Raw genomic sequence first — 16,032 nt, forward strand, 5'->3', positions numbered from 1 at the left:
GAGGAGGCACTCTCAACAGGAAAGGCGAGAGGAACTCCATGGTCGTACCACCATTCCAAGAGTCCCCCAGATGTCTCAGTCCATTCCAGAGGAACCTCTTTGCCCTGCACTGGCTCATCATTCACGCCGAGGATCGACTCACACCACGGTGGCACGTGGGACAGCCCTGTGGGAAAGCCTCGAGGGAAAACCACAGATCCTTTGATCCACGCGACGGGAAGCGTGACATTGCTGCTACAGCCTGGAAGGAAAGTGCACGTGCATGCCCCCACTCGAGACGAGGCCTGACTCCCCTGGGGAGACTCCAGAAGTACCCAAAGATCCATGTCAGCCCCTGAGAGGAATCCTCGGTTCCGGCCCTGACTCCACACAAGGTTTTTGGCCCCGGTATCGACGGGAGAGGAATCCCGAGAGGCCCCCTAGCAACTCGCATGGGGACTGGCCTCTCCTGAGGCCACCAGGGCGGGTCCCTGAGGTCCCCGTCGTAACTCGAGAACACCTGCCGCAACTCGAGAAAATCCAGGAAGTTCTCCCTTCCAGGCGAGATGAGGCCTATTTCCGATGAGGCGTCTGGAGACTAATGACACCTAACCTCTGGAACTTCGAAAGGGTCTTTCACACCCTTGCTGCAACTCAAGAAGTTCACCGCCATACCCGTCTCCACTCGAGAGGAAGCACGATGGTCCCGCCCACATCCAGAGGAGCCCCGTTTCCCCCTCGTAGCTCGAGATGAGGGATCCTTTTCCTGCTATCAACGGGAAAGAATTCCCGGCGTTCCCGTCGCATCTCAAGAGGAGGCACTCTCAACAGGAAAGGCGAGAGGAACTCCATGGTCGTACCACCATTCCAAGAGTCCCCCAGATGTCTCAGTCCATTCCAGAGGAAGCTCTTTGCCCTGCACTGGCTCATCTTTCACGCCGAGGATCGACTCACAACACGGTGGCACGTGGGACAGCCCTGTGGGAAAGCCTCGAGGGAAAGCCTCGAGGGAAAACCACAGATCCTTTGATCCACGCGACGGGAAGCGTGACATTGCTGCTACAGCCTGGAAGGAAAGCGCACGTGCATGCCCCCACTCGAGACGAGGCCTGACTCCACTGGGGAGACTCCAGAAGTACCCAAAGATCCATGTCAGCCCCTGAGAGGAATCCTCGGTTCCGGCCCTGACTCCACACAAGGTTTTTGGCCCCGGTATCGACGGGAGAGGAATCCCGAGAGGCCCCCTAGCAACTCGCATGGGGACTGGCCTCTCCGGAGGCCACCAGGGCGGGTCCCTGAGGTCCCCGTCGTAACTCGAGAACACCTGCCGCAACTCGAGAAAATCCAGGAAGTTCTCCCTTCCAGGCGAGATGAGGCCTATTTCCGATGAGGCCTCTGGAGACTAATGACACCAAACCTCTGGAACTTCGAAAGGGTCTTTCACACCCTTGCTGCAACTCAAGAAGTTCACCGCCATACCCGTCTCCACTCGAGAGGAAGCACGATGGTCCCGCCCACATCCAGAGGAGCCCCGTTTTCCCCTCGGTGCTCGAGATGAGGGATCCTTTCCCTGGTTTCAACGGGAAAGAATTCCCGGCGTTCCCGTCACATCTCAAGAGGAGGCACTCTCAACAGGAAAGGCGAGAGGAACTCCATGGTCGTACCACCATTCCAAGAGTCCCCCAGATGCCTCAGTCCATTCCAGAGGAACCTCTTTGCCCTGCACTGGCTCATCTTTCACGCCGAGGATCGACTCACACCACGGTGGCACGTGGGAGAGCCCTGTGGGAAAGCCACGAGGGAAAACCACAGATCCTTTGATCCACGCGACGGGAAGCGTGACGTTGCTGCTACAGCCTGGAAGGAAAGTGCACGTGCATGCCCCCACTCGAGACGAGGCCTGACTCCCCTGGGGAGACTCCAGAAGTACCCAAAGATCCATGTCAGCCCCTGAGAGGAATCCTCGGTTCCGGCCCTGACTCCACACAAGGTTTTTGGCCCCGGTATCGACGGGAGAGGAATCCCGAGAGGCCCCCTAGCAACTCGCATGGGGACTGGCCTCTCCTGAGGCCACCAGGGCGGGTCCCTGAGGTCCCTGTAATAACTCGAGAACACCTGCCGCAACTCGAGAAAATCCAGGAAGTTCTCCCTTCCAGGCGAGATGAGGCCTATTTCCGATGAGGCCTCTGGAGACTAATGACACCTAACCTCTGGAACTTCGAAAGGGTCTTTCACACCCTTGCTGCAACTCAAGAAGTTCACCGCCTTACCCGTCTCCACTCGAGAGGATGCACGATGGTCCCGCCCACATCCAGAGGAGCCCCGTTTCCCCCTCGTAGCTCGAGATGAGGGATCCTTTCCCTGCTTTCAACGGCAAAAAATTCCCGGCGTTCCCGTCGCATCTCAAGAGGAGGCACTCTCAACAGGAAAGGCGAGAGGAACTCCATGGTCGTACCACCATTCCAAGAGTCCCCCAGATGTCTCAGTCCATTCCAGAGGAACCTCTTTGCCCTGCACTGGCTCATTTTTCACGCCGAGAATCGACTCACACCACGGTGTCACGTGGGACAGCCCTGTGGGAAAACCTCGAGGGAAAGCCTTGAGCGAAAACCGCAGATCCTTTGATCCACGCGACGGGAAGCGTGACATTGCTGCTACAGCCTGGAAGGAAAGTGCACGTGCATGCCCCCACACGAGACGAGGCCTGTCTCCCCTGGCGAGACTCCAGAAGTACCCAAAGATCCATATCAGTCCCTGAGAGGAATCCTCGGTTCCGGCCCTGACTCCACACAAGGTTTTTGGCCCCGGTATCGACGGGAGAGGAATCCCGAGGGGCCCCCTAGCAACACGCATAGGGACTGGCCTCTCCTGAGGCCAACACGGCGGGTCCCTGAGGTCCCCGTCGTAACTCGAGAACACCTGCCGCAACTCGAGAAAATCAAGGAAGTTCTCCCTTCCAGGCGAGATGAGGCCTATTTCCGATGAGGCGTCTGGAGACTAATGACACCTAACCTCTGGAACTTCGAAAGGGTCTTTCACACCCTTGCTGCAACTCAAGAAGTTCACCGCCATACCCGTCTCCACTCGAGAGAAAGCACGATGGTCCCGCCCACATCCAGAGGAGCCCCGTTTCCCCCTCGTAGCTCGAGATGAGGGATCCTTTCCCTGCTTTCAACGGCAAAAAATTCCCGGCGTTCCCGTCGCATCTCAAGAGGAGGCACTCTCAACAGGAAAGGCGAGAGGAACTCCATGGTCGTACCACCATTCCAAGAGTCCCCCAGATGTCTCAGTCCATTCCAGAGGAACCTCTTTGCCCTGCACTGGCTCATCTTTCACGCCGAGGATCGACTCACACCACGGTGGCACGTGGGACAGCCCTGTGGGAAAGCCTCGAGGGAAAACCACAGATCCTTTGATCCACGCGACGGGAAGCGTGACATTGCTGCTACAGCCTGGAAGGAAAGTGCACGTGCATGCCCCCACTCGAGACGAGGCCTGACTCCCCTGGGAAGACTCCAGAAGTACCCAAAGATCCATGTCAGCCCCTGAGAGGAATCCTCGGTTCCGGCCCTGACTCCACACAAGGTTTTTGGCCCCGGTATCGACGGGAGAGGAATCCCGAGAGGCCCCCTAGCAACTCGCATGGGGACTGGCCTCTCCTGAGGCCACCATGGCGGGTCCCTGAGGTCCCCGTCGTAACTCGAGAACACCTGCCGCAACTCGAGAAAATCCAGGAAGTTCTCCCTTCCAGGCGAGATGAGGCCTATTTCCGATGAGGCGTCTGGAGACTAATGACACCTAACCTCTGGAACTTCGAAAGGGTCTTTCACACCCTTGCTGCAACTCAAGAAGTTCACCGCCATACCCGTCTCCACTCGAGAGGAAGCACGATGGTCCCGCCCACATCCAGAGGAGCCCCGATTCCCCCTCGTAGCTCGAGATGAGGGATCCTTTTCCTGCTTTCAACGGGAAAGAATTCCCGGCGTTCCCGTCGCATCTCAAGAGGAGGCACTCTCAACAGGAAAGGCGAGAGGAACTCCATGGTCGTACCACCATTCCAAGAGTCCCCCAGATGTCTCAGTCCATTCCAGAGGAAGCTCTTTGCCCTGCACTGGCTCATCTTTCACGCCGAGGATCGACTCACAACACGGTGGCACGTGGGAGAGCCCTGTGGGAAAGCCTCGAGGGAAAGCCTCGAGGGAAAACCACAGATCCTTTGATCCACGCGACGGGAAGCGTGACATTGCTGCTACAGCCTGGAAGGAAAGCGCACGTGCATGCCCCCACTCGAGACGAGGCCTGACTCCACTGGGGAGACTCCAGAAGTACCCAAAGATCCATGTCAGCCCCTGAGAGGAATCCTCGGTTCCGGCCCTGACTCCACACAAGGTTTTTGGCCCCGGTATCGACGGGAGAGGAATCCCGAGAGGCCCCCTAGCAACTCGCATGGGGACTGGCCTCTCCGGAGGCCACCAGGGCGGGTCCCTGAGGTCCCCGTCGTAACACGAGAACACCTGCCGCAACTCGAGAAAATCCAGGAAGTTCTCCCTTCCAGGCGAGATGAGGCCTATTTCCGATGAGGCCTCTGGAGACTAATTACACCAAACCTCTGGAACTTCGAAAGGGTCTTTCACACCCTTGCTGCAACTCAAGAAGTTCACCGCCATACCCGTCTCCACTCGAGAGGAAGCACGATGGTCCCGCCCACATCCAGAGGAGCCCCGTTTTCCCCTCGGTGCTCGAGATGAGGGATCCTTTCCCTGGTTTCAACGGGAAAGAATTCCCGGCGTTCCCGTCGCATCTCAAGAGGAGGCACTCTCAACAGGAAAGGCGAGAGGAACTCCATGGTCGTACCACCATTCCAAGAGCCCCCAGATGCCTCAGTCCATTCCAGAGGAACCTCTTTGCCCTGCACTGGCTCATCTTTCACGCCGAGGATCGACTCACCACGGTGGCACGTGGGACAGCCCTGTGGGAAAGCCACGAGGGAAAACCACAGATCCTTTGATCCACGCGACGGGAAGCGTGACGTTGCTGCTACAGCCTGGAAGGAAAGTGCACGTGCATGCCCCCACTCGAGACGAGGCCTGACTCCCCTGGGGAGACTCCAGAAGTACCCAAAGATCCATGTCAGCCCCTGAGAGGAATCCTCGGTTCCGGCCCTGACTCCACACAAGGTTTTTGGCCCCAGTATCGACGGGAGAGGAATCCCGAGAGGCCCCCTAGCAACTCGCATGGGGACTGGCCTCTCCTGAGGCCACCAGGGCGGGTCCCTGAGGTCCCCGTCGTAACTCGAGAACACCTGCCGCAACTCGAGAAAATCCAGGAAGTTCTCCCTTCCAGGCGAGATGAGGCCTATTTCCGATGAGGCCTCTGGAGACTAATGACACCTAACCTCTGGAACTTCGAAAGGGTCTTTCACACCCTTGCTGCAACTCAAGAAGTTCACCGCCTTACCCGTCTCCACTCGAGAGGATGCACGATGGTCCCGCCCACATCCAGAGGAGCCCCGTTTCCCCCTCGTAGCTCGAGATGAGGGATCCTTTCCCTGCTTTCAACGGCAAAAAATTCCCGGCGTTCCCGTCGCATCTCAAGAGGAGGCACTCTCAACAGGAAAGGCGAGAGGAACTCCATGGTCGTACCACCATTCCAAGAGTCCCCCAGATGTCTCAGTCCATTCCAGAGGAACCTCTTTGCCCTGCACTGGCTCATTTTTCACGCCGAGAATCGACTCACACCACGGTGTCACGTGGGACAGCCCTGTGGGAAAGCCTCGAGGGAAAGCCTTGAGCGAAAACCGCAGATCCTTTGATCCACGCGACGGGAAGCGTGACATTGCTGCTACAGCCTGGAAGGAAAGTGCACGTGCATGCCCCCACACGAGACGAGGCCTGTCTCCCCTGGCGAGACTCCAGAAGTACCCAAAGATCCATATTAGTCCCTGAGAGGAATCCTCGGTTCCGGCCCTGACTCCACACAAGGTTTTTGGCCCCGGTATCGACGGGAGAGGAATCCCGAGGGGCCCCCTAGCAACACGCATAGGGACTGGCCTCTCCTGAGGCCAACACGGCGGGTCCCTGAGGTCCCCGTCGTAACTCGAGAACACCTGCCGCAACTCGAGAAAATCCAGGAAGTTCTCCCTTCCAGGCGAGATGAGGCCTATTTCCGATGAGGCGTCTGGAGACTAATGACACCTAACCTCTGGAACTTCGAAAGGGTCTTTCACACCCTTGCTGCAACTCAAGAAGTTCACCGCCATACCCGTCTCCACTCGAGATGAAGCACGATGGTCCCGCCCACATCCAGAGGAGCCCCGTTTCCCCCTCGTAGCTCGAGATGAGGGATCCTTTCCCTGCTTTCAACGGCAAAAAATTCCCGGCGTTCCCGTCGCATCTCAAGAGGAGGCACTCTCAACAGGAAAGGCGAGAGGAACTCCATGGTCGTACCACCATTCCAAGAGTCCCCCAGATGTCTCAGTCCATTCCAGAGGAACCTCTTTGCCCTGCACTGGCTCATCTTTCACGCCGAGGATCGACTCACACCACGGTGGCACGTGGGACAGCCCTGTGGGAAAGCCTCGAGGGAAAACCACAGATCCTTTGATCCACGCGACGGGAAGCGTGACATTGCTGCTACAGCCTGGAAGGAAAGTGCACGTGCATGCCCCCACTCGAGACGAGGCCTGACTCCCCTGGGGAGACTCCAGAAGTACCCAAAGATCCATGTCAGCCCCTGAGAGGAATCCTCGGTTCCGGCCCTGACTCCACACAAGGTTTTTTGCCCCGGTATCGACGGGAGAGGAATCCCGAGAGGCCCCCTAGCAACTCGGATGGGGACTGGCCTCTCCTGAGGCCACCAGGGCGGGTCCCTGAGGTCCCCGTCGTAACTCGAGAACACCTGCCGCAACTCGAGAAAATCCAGGAAGTTCTCCCTTCCAGGCGAGATGAGGCCTATTTCCGATGAGGCGTCTGGAGACTAATGACACCTAACCTCTGGAACTTCGAAAGGGTCTTTCACACCCTTGCTGCAACTCAAGAAGTTCACCGCCATACCCGTCTCCACTCGAGAGGAAGCACGATGGTCCCGCCCACATCCAGAGGAGCCCCGTTTCCCCCTCGTAGCTCGAGATGAGGGATCCTTTTCCTGCTTTCAACGGGAAAGAATTCCCGGCGTTCCCGTCGCATCTCAAGAGGAGGCACTCTCAACAGGAAAGGCGAGAGGAACTCCATGGTCGTACCACCATTCCAAGAGTCCCCCAGATGTCTCAGTCCATTCCAGAGGAAGCTCTTTGCCCTGCACTGGCTCATCTTACACGCCGAGGATCGACTCACAACACGGTGGCACGTGGGACAGCCCTGTGGGAAAGCCTCGAGGGAAAGCCTCGAGGGAAAACCACAGATCCTTTGATCCACGCGACGGGAAGCGTGACATTGCTGCTACAGCCTGGAAGGAAAGCGCACGTGCATGCCCCCACTCGAGACGAGGCCTGACTCCCCTGGGGAGACTCCAGAAGTACCCAAAGATCCATGTCAGCCCCTGAGAGGAATCCTCGGTTCCGGCCCTGACTCCACACAAGGTTTTTGGCCCCGGTATCGACGGGAGAGGAATCCCGAGAGGCCCCCTAGCAACTCGCATGGGGACTGGCCTCTCCGGAGGCCACCAGGGCGGGTCCCTGAGGTCCCCGTCGTAACTCGACAACACCTGCCGCAACTCGAGAAAATCCAGGAAGTTCTCCCTTCCAGGCGAGATGAGGCCTATTTCCGATGAGGCCTCTGGAGACTAATGACACCAAACCTCTGGAACTTCGAAAGGGTCTTTCACACCCTTGCTGCAAATCAAGAAGTTCACCGCCATACCCGTCTCCACTCGAGAGGAAGCACGATGGTCCCGCCCACATCCAGAGGAGCCCCGTTTTCCCCTCGGTGCTCGAGATGAGGGATCCTTTCCCTGGTTTCAACGGGAAAGAATTCCCGGCGTTCCCGTCGCATCTCAAGAGGAGGCACTCTCAACAGGAAAGGCGAGAGGAACTCCATGGTCGTACCACCATTCCAAGAGTCCCCCAGATGCCTCAGTCCATTCCAGAGGAACCTCTTTGCCCTGCACTGGCTCATCTTTCACGCCGAGGATCGACTCACACCACGGTGGCACGTGGGAGAGCCCTGTGGGAAAGCCACGAGGGAAAACCACAGATCCTTTGATCCACGCGACGGGAAGCGTGACGTTGCTGCTACAGCCTGGAAGGAAAGTGCACGTGCATGCCCCCACTCGAGACGAGGCCTGACTCCCCTGGGGAGACTCCAGAAGTACCCAAAGATCCATGTCAGCCCCTGAGAGGAATCCTCGGTTCCGGCCCTGACTCCACACAAGGTTTTTGGCCCCGGTATCGACGGGAGAGGAATCCCGAGAGGCCCCCTAGCAACTCGCATGGGGACTGGCCTCTCCTGAGGCCACCAGGGCGGGTCCCTGAGGTCCCCGTCATAACTCGAGAACACCTGCCGCAACTCGAGAAAATCCAGGAAGTTCTCCCTTCCAGGCGAGATGAGGCCTATTTCCGATGAGGCCTCTGGAGACTAATGACACCTAACCTCTGGAACTTCGAAAGGGTCTTTCACACCCTTGCTGCAACTCAAGAAGTTCACCGCCTTACCCGTCTCCACTCGAGAGGATGCACGATGGTCCCGCCCACATCCAGAGGAGCCCCGTTTCCCCCTCGTAGCTCGAGATGAGGGATCCTTTCCCTGCTTTCAACGGCAAAAAATTCCCGGCGTTCCCGTCGCATCTCAAGAGGAGGCACTCTCAACAGGAAAGGCGAGAGGAACTCCATGGTCGTACCACCATTCCAAGAGTCCCCCAGATGTCTCAGTCCATTCCAGAGGAACCTCTTTGCCCTGCACTGGCTCATTTTTCACGCCGAGAATCGACTCACACCACGGTGTCACGTGGGACAGCCCTGTGGGAAAGCCTCGAGGGAAAGCCTTGAGCGAAAACCGCAGATCCTTTGATCCACGCGACGGGAAGCGTGACATTGCTGCTACAGCCTGGAAGGAAAGTGCACGTGCATGCCCCCACACGAGACGAGGCCTGTCTCCCCTGGCGAGACTCCAGAAGTACCCAAAGATCCATATCAGTCCCTGAGAGGAATCCTCGGTTCCGGCCCTGACTCCACACAAGGTTTTTGGCCCCGGTATCGACGGGAGAGGAATCCCGAGGGGCCCCCTAGCAACACGCATAGGGACTGGCCTCTCCTGAGGCCAACACGGCGGGTCCCTGAGGTCCCCGTCGTAACTCGAGAACACCTGCCGCAACTCGAGAAAATCAAGGAAGTTCTCCCTTCCAGGCGAGATGAGGCCTATTTCCGATGAGGCGTCTGGAGACTAATGACACCTAACCTCTGGAACTTCGAAAGGGTCTTTCACACCCTTGCTGCAACTCAAGAAGTTCACCGCCATACCCGTCTCCACTCGAGAGAAAGCACGATGGTCCCGCCCACATCCAGAGGAGCCCCGTTTCCCCCTCGTAGCTCGAGATGAGGGATCCTTTCCCTGCTTTCAACGGCAAAAAATTCCCGGCGTTCCCGTCGCATCTCAAGAGGAGGCACTCTCAACAGGAAAGGCGAGAGGAACTCCATGGTCGTACCACCATTCCAAGAGTCCCCTAGATGTCTCAGTCCATTCCAGAGGAACCTCTTTGCCCTGCACTGGCTCATCTTTCACGCCGAGGATCGACTCACACCACGGTGGCACGTGGGACAGCCCTGTGGGAAAGCCTCGAGGGAAAACCACAGATCCTTTGATCCACGCGACGGGAAGCGTGACATTGCTGCTACAGCCTGGAAGGAAAGTGCACGTGCATGCCCCCACTCGAGACGAGGCCTGACTCCCCTGGGAAGACTCCAGAAGTACCCAAAGATCCATGTCAGCCCCTGAGAGGAATCCTCGGTTCCGGCCCTGACTCCACACAAGGTTTTTGGCCCCGGTATCGACGGGAGAGGAATCCCGAGAGGCCCCCTAGCAACTCGCATGAGGACTGGCCTCTCCTGAGGCCACCATGGCGGGTCCCTGAGGTCCCCGTCGTAACTCGAGAACACCTGCCGCAACTCGAGAAAATCCAGGAAGTTCTCCCTTCCAGGCGAGATGAGGCCTATTTCCGATGAGGCGTCTGGAGACTAATGACACCTAACCTCTGGAACTTCGAAAGGGTCTTTCACACCCTTGCTGCAACTCAAGAAGTTCACCGCCATACCCGTCTCCACTCGAGAGGAAGCACGATGGTCCCGCCCACATCCAGAGGAGCCCCGATTCCCCCTCGTAGCTCGAGATGAGGGATCCTTTTCCTGCTTTCAACGGGAAAGAATTCCCGGCGTTCCCGTCGCATCTCAAGAGGAGGCACTCTCAACAGGAAAGGCGAGAGGAACTCCATGGTCGTACCACCATTCCAAGAGTCCCCCAGATGTCTCAGTCCATTCCAGAGGAAGCTCTTTGCCCTGCACTGGCTCATCTTTCACGCCGAGGATCGACTCACAACACGGTGGCACGTGGGACAGCCCTGTGGGAAAGCCTCGAGGGAAAGCCTCGAGGGAAAACCACAGATCCTTTGATCCACGCGACGGGAAGCGTGACATTGCTGCTACAGCCTGGAAGGAAAGCGCACGTGCATGCCCCCACTCGAGACGAGGCCTGACTCCACTGGGGAGACTCCAGAAGTACCCAAAGATCCATGTCAGCCCCTGAGAGGAATCCTCGGTTCCGGCCCTGACTCCACACAAGGTTTTTGGCCCCGGTATCGACGGGAGAGGAATCCCGAGAGGCCCCCTAGCAACTCGCATGGGGACTGGCCTCTCCGGAGGCCACCAGGGCGGGTCCCTGAGGTCCCCGTCGTAACACGAGAACACCTGCCGCAACTCGAGAAAATCCAGGAAGTTCTCCCTTCCAGGCGAGATGAGGCCTATTTCCGATGAGGCCTCTGGAGACTAATGACACCAAACCTCTGGAACTTCGAAAGGGTCTTTCACACCCTTGCTGCAACTCAAGAAGTTCACCGCCATACCCGTCTCCACTCGAGAGGAAGCACGATGGTCCCGCCCACATCCAGAGGAGCCCCGTTTTCCCCTCGGTGCTCGAGATGAGGGATCCTTTCCCTGGTTTCAACGGGAAAGAATTCCCGGCGTTCCCGTCGCATCTCAAGAGGAGGCACTCTCAACAGGAAAGGCGAGAGGAACTCCATGGTCGTACCACCATTCCAAGAGCCCCCAGATGCCTCAGTCCATTCCAGAGGAACCTCTTTGCCCTGCACTGGCTCATCTTTCACGCCGAGGATCGACTCACACCACGGTGGCACGTGGGACAGCCCTGTGGGAAAGCCACGAGGGAAAACCACAGATCCTTTGATCCACGCGACGGGAAGCGTGACGTTGCTGCTACAGCCTGGAAGGAAAGTGCACGTGCATGCCCCCACTCGAGACGAGGCCTGACTCCCCTGGGGAGACTCCAGAAGTACCCAAAGATCCATGTCAGCCCCTGAGAGGAATCCTCGGTTCCGGCCCTGACTCCACACAAGGTTTTTGGCCCCAGTATCGACGGGAGAGGAATCCCGAGAGGCCCCCTAGCAACTCGCATGGGGACTGGCCTCTCCTGAGGCCACCAGGGCGGGTCCCTGAGGTCCCCGTCGTAACTCGAGAACACCTGCCGCAACTCGAGAAAATCCAGGAAGTTCTCCCTTCCAGGCGAGATGAGGCCTATTTCCGATGAGGCCTCTGGAGACTAATGACACCTAACCTCTGGAACTTCGAAAGGGTCTTTCACACCCTTGCTGCAACTCAAGAAGTTCACCGCCTTACCCGTCTCCACTCGAGAGGATGCACGATGGTCCCGCCCACATCCAGAGGAGCCCCGTTTCCCCCTCGTAGCTCGAGATGAGGGATCCTTTCCCTGCTTTCAACGGCAAAAAATTCCCGGCGTTCCCGTCGCATCTCAAGAGGAGGCACTCTCAACAGGAAAGGCGAGAGGAACTCCATGGTCGTACCACCATTCCAAGAGTCCCCCAGATGTCTCAGTCCATTCCAGAGGAACCTCTTTGCCCTGCACTGGCTCATTTTTCACGCCGAGAATCGACTCACACCACGGTGTCACGTGGGACAGCCCTGTGGGAAAGCCTCGAGGGAAAGCCTTGAGCGAAAACCGCAGATCCTTTGATCCACGCGACGGGAAGCGTGACATTGCTGCTACAGCCTGGAAGGAAAGTGCACGTGCATGCCCCCACACGAGACGAGGCCTGTCTCCCCTGGCGAGACTCCAGAAGTACCCAAAGATCCATATCAGTCCCTGAGAGGAATCCTCGGTTCCGGCCCTGACTCCACACAAGGTTTTTGGCCCCGGTATCGACGGGAGAGGAATCCCGAGGGGCCCCCTAGCAACACGCATAGGGACTGGCCTCTCCTGAGGCCAACACGGCGGGTCCCTGAGGTCCCCGTCGTAACTCGAGAACACCTGCCGCAACTCGAGAAAATCAAGGAAGTTCTCCCTTCCAGGCGAGATGAGGCCTATTTCCGATGAGGCGTCTGGAGACTAATGACACCTAACCTCTGGAACTTCGAAAGGGTCTTTCACACCCTTGCTGCAACTCAAGAAGTTCACCGCCATACCCGTCTCCACTCGAGAGAAAGCACGATGGTCCCGCCCACATCCAGAGGAGCCCCGTTTCCCCCTCGTAGCTCGAGATGAGGGATCCTTTCCCTGCTTTCAACGGCAAAAAATTCCCGGCGTTCCCGTCGCATCTCAAGAGGAGGCACTCTCAACAGGAAAGGCGAGAGGAACTCCATGGTCGTACCACCATTCCAAGAGTCCCCCAGATGTCTCAGTCCATTCCAGAGGAACCTCTTTGCCCTGCACTGGCTCATCTTTCACGCCGAGGATCGACTCACACCACGGTGGCACGTGGGACAGCCCTGTGGGAAAGCCTCTAGGGAAAACCACACATCATTTGATCCACGCGACGGGAAGCGTGACATTGCTGCTACAGCCTGGAAGGAAAGTGCACGTGCATGCCCCCACTCGAGACGAGGCCTGACTCCCCTGGGGAGACTCCAGAAGTACCCAAAGATCCATGTCAGCCCCTGAGAGGAATCCTCGGTTCCGGCCCTGACTCCACACAAGGTTTTTGGCCCCTGTATCGACGGGAGAGGAATCCCGAGAGGCCCCCTAGCAACTCGCATAGGGACTGGCCTCTCCTGAGGCCACCAGGGCGGGTCCCTGAGGTCCCCGTCGTAACTCGAGAACACCTGCCGCAACTCGAGAAAATCCAGGAAGTTCTCCCTTCCAGGCGAGATGAGGCCTATTTCCGATGAGGCGTCTGGAGACTAATGACACCTTACCTCTGGAACTTCGAAAGGGTCTTTCACAGCCTTGCTGCAACTCAAGAAGTTCACCACCAAACCCGTCTCCACTAGAGAGGAAGCACGATGGTCCCGCCCACATCCAGAGGAGCCCCGTTTCCCCCTCGTAGCTCGAGATGAGGGATCCTTTCCCTGCTTTCAACGGGAAAGAATTCCCGGCGTTCCCGTCGCATCTCAAGAGGAGGCACTCTCAACAGGAAAGGCGAGAGGAACTCCATGGTCGTACCACCATTCCAAGAGTCCCCCAGATGTCTCAGTCCATTCCAGAGGAACCTCTTTGCCCTGCACTGGCTCATCTTTCACGCCCAGGATTGACTCACACCACGGTGGCACGTGGGACAGCCCTGTGGGAAAGCCTCGAGGGAAAGCCTCGAGGGAAAACCACAGATCCTTTGATCCACGCGACGGGAAGCGTGACATTGCTGCTACAGCCTGGAAGGAAAGCGCACGTGCATGCCCCCACTCGAGACGAGGCCTGACTCCCCTGGGGAGACTCCAGAAGTACCCAAAGATCCATGTCAGCCCCTGAGAGGAATCCTCGGTTCCGGCCCTGACTCCACACAAGCTTTTTGGCCCCGGTATCAACGGGAGAGGAATCCCGAGAGGCCCCCTAGCAACTCGCCTAGGGACTGGCCTCTCCTGAGGCCACCAGGGCGGGTCCCTGAGGTCCCCGTCGTAACTCGAGAACACCTGCCGCAACTCGAGAAAATCCAGGAAGTTCTCCCTTCCAGGCGAGATGAGGCCTATTTCCGATGAGGCCTCTGGAGACTAATGACACCTAACCTCTGGAACTTCGAAAGGGTCTTTCACACCCTTGCTGCAACTCAAGAAGTTCACCGCCATACCCGTCTCCACTAGAGAGGAAGCACGATGGTCCCGCCCACATCCAGAGGAGCCCCGTTTCCCGCTCGTAACTCGAGATGAGGGATCCTTTCCCTGCTTTCAACGGGAAAGAATTCCCGGCGTTCCCGTCGCATCTCAAGAGGAGGCACTCTCAACAGGAAAGGCGAGAGGAACTCCATGGTCGTACCACCATTCCAAGAGTCCCCCAGATGTCTCAGTCCATTCCAGAGGAACCTCTTTGCCCTGCACTGGCTCATCTTTCACGCCGAGGATCGACTCACACCACGGTGGCACGTGGGACAGCCCTGTGGGAAAGCCTCGAGGGAAAACCACAGATCCTTTGATCCACGCGACGGGAAGCGTGACATTGCTGCTACAGCCTGGAAGGAAAGTGCACGTGCATGCCCCCACTCGAGACGAGGCCTGACTCCCCTGGGGAGACTCCAGAAGTACCCAAAGATCCATGTCAGCCCCTGAGAGGAATCCTCGGTTCCGGCCCTGAATCCACACAAGGTTTTTGGCCCCGGTATCGACGGGAGAGGAATCCCGAGAGGCCCCCTAGCAACTCGCATGGGGACTGGCCTCTCCTGAGGCCACCAGGGCGGGTCCCTGTGGTCCCCGTCGTAACTCGAGAACACCTGCCGCAACTCGAGAAAATCCAGGAAGTTCTCCCTTCCAGGCGAGATGAGGCCTATTTCCGATGAGGCGTCTGGAGACTAATGACACCTAACCTCTGGAACTTCGAAAGGGTCTTTCACACCCTTGCTGCAACTCAAGAAGTTCACCGCCATACCCGTCTCCACTCGAGAGGAAGCACGATGGTCCCGCCCACATCCAGAGGAGCCCCGTTTCCCCCTCGTAGCTCGAGATGAGGGATCCTTTCCCTGCTTTCAACGGGAAAGAATTCCCGGCATTCCCGTCGCATCTCAAGAGGAGGCACTCTCAACAGGAAAGGCGAGAGGAACTCCATGGTCGTACCACCATTCCAAGAGTCCCCCAGATGTCTCAGTCCATTCCAGAGGAAACTCTTTTCCCTGCACTGGCTCATCTTTCACGCCGAGGATCGACTCACACCACGGTGGCACGTGGGACAGCCCTGTGGGAAAGCCTCGAGGGAAAGCCTCGAGGGAAAACCACAGATCCTTTGATCCACGTGACGGGAAGCGTGACATTGCTGCTACAGCCTGGAAGGAAAGCGCACGTGCATGCCCCCCATCGAGACGAGGCCTGACTCCCCTGGGGAGACTCCAGAAGTACCCAAAGATCCATGTCAGCCCCTGAGAGGAATCCTCGGTTCCGGCCCTGACTCCACTCAAGGTTTTTGGCCCCGGTATCGACGGGAGAGGAATCCCGAGAGGCCCCCTAGCAACTCGCATGGGGACTGGCCTCTCCGGAGGCTAGCAGGGCGGGTCCCTGAGGTCCCCGTCGTAACTCGAGAACACCTGCCGCAACTCGAGAAAATCCAGGAAGTTCTCCCTTCCAGGCGAGATGAGGCCTATTTCCGATGAGGCCTCTGGAGACTAATGACACCAAACCTCTTGAACTTCGAAAGGGGCTTTCACACCCTTGGTGCAACTCAAGAAGTTCACCGCCATACCCGTCTCCACTCGAGAGGAAGCACGATGGTCCCGCCCACATCCAGAGGAGCCCCGTTTCCCCCTCGTAGCTCGAGATGAGGGATCCTTTCCCTGCTTTCAACGGGAAAGAATTCCCGGCGTTCCCGTCGCATCTCAAGAGGAGGCACTCTCAACAGGAAAGGCGAGAGGAACTCCATGGTCGTACCACCATTCCAAGAGTCCCCCAGATGTCTCAGTCCATTT

This window comes from Capricornis sumatraensis, chromosome 12 (assembly GCF_032405125.1).
Source record: "Capricornis sumatraensis isolate serow.1 chromosome 12, serow.2, whole genome shotgun sequence".
In the NCBI taxonomy this organism is placed as follows: domain Eukaryota; kingdom Metazoa; phylum Chordata; class Mammalia; order Artiodactyla; family Bovidae; genus Capricornis; species Capricornis sumatraensis.